A 1,738-nucleotide genomic window follows, 5' to 3' on the forward strand; every position below is an offset into this window, starting at 1 on the left:
ATTTAGTTCGACTGGTCCAAGGCAACCTGCTTGTTTTCTTATTTGTGTGTAAATGAAAATACGGTTCAGATTCTGATTAATTTTCCTATTACTATCTGCGAAATATCGGATACATGCTTTAGCAATTGCCTCAGATGTTGAGGAATCTTCATACTCAGCAATAAGTGTTTATGTCAATTGTTTATGTTCCTTATAATATGACCAGTAACACCTCAGTAGGTTTGTAGCAATTCGCACTTTAAAAATGGTGTCACTACATATTGTCTTTATGCGTGACATATGGACCTTTTAATTAAATAACAAATTAGAAACCTTTGCTTGATTTTGACGAAATCGTATATTTGAGGTTTCTAAAGAAACAATGATGCACATTAAAAGGAATAAACTAAAAATCAAATGAACATAAAAGCTATACAAAACAATCTCTCGGATCTGGGAGATGACTAGATAACCGAAAATGTTCAATAAATTAATTTTTTCGCAAATGTGTATGTAATCGGATTAGTCTCTGAAATAAAATTGATAAGAATGGTTCAGTGTAATGTATAAGATTCTGGATATTGCATTTTACTCAAGTCATTATTCATTCAACATAAATAAGAGTTTATTCAATAAAACAAATCTAAAAACGAAATTTCAAATCTGCAGGTGCTTTAGTTATTGCACGTTGACATACTCGCATCAAATAAGAAATTGGAGCTGTTAGAGGATACCTGTGCAGTTTCCAGTTTGTCAGCAGAGGATGGAGAGTGCACAAGTATAATCTGTCTATAGGAACCAGGTATACCATGGATTTCTGGGTCTTCTACAGGACATGGTTATGTCTACTCTGTCCTGCATGATTTAGACTTATCCTTAGTTAGTGAGGACATTCATCCCCACATTTATCTGGAATCTTGAGAAGGAACCATCTTACTTTTTTCTCGGTTAGACAAAAGGGCCCATTCTAGTCCCCATGGTTTGCATTCTATGGTCTCAAAGTAACAGAAAAGTGATAAAACCAACATACTTTATAAATTCAACAAATAATTTATTTCCCTATAATGCAAAGTAAAAGTTTAAAATAACTTACAGTATTGCAAATTAAATTACAGATAGCCCTAAAAGTTCTATCACAATTCCAAAAGTATAGAGTTCCCAATGTACTCCAGTGGTGTTCCAGATAAATTCAAACCTTGAATGTGCTGATATATGAATAACCTGGAATAGTACTGATTTTCTAAAAGTATTGAACCCCATTTTGTATAATTTCAACAGGCGTTTCTTGCGGTCAAATTTGTCAAACGCATCACTGAAGTCCACTACAATGACACCACTTTCATCACATTTTGTAATCTATCATGGATCCATTAAGACAACCGTACGAGCTGAGACTAACATTTGAGTTTCGTTCTAAATCCAAGCTGGCATGGGTACAATAGGTGATTTTTGTCAAGGCATGTCTTAATGTCAATGCTGACTTTGGTACAATAGGTGATTTGTGTCAAAGTAGGTCATAAGGTTAGACACAAGAATGTGTTCCAGAATTTCATAGCATATACAAGTTAGAGAAATTGGACTGTATTACTCTAATTTGGTTTTTGGACCTATTTATAGTAAGTGATGACCAGAAACATTTTTCCAATCTGTTGGGACTGAATCAGAGGAGGTAAACATGCTGCAAAGGACTGGGTTTTTAAGGATGCAGAGTGTTAGGATGTCATGACTGCTTTGACTGTACTTAGATTTGAAAGCTGCT

Source organism: Sinohyriopsis cumingii, chromosome 15 (genome assembly GCF_028554795.1).
Source record: "Sinohyriopsis cumingii isolate HCF-2022 chromosome 15, ASM2855479v2, whole genome shotgun sequence".
Lineage (NCBI taxonomy): Eukaryota > Metazoa > Mollusca > Bivalvia > Unionida > Unionidae > Sinohyriopsis > Sinohyriopsis cumingii.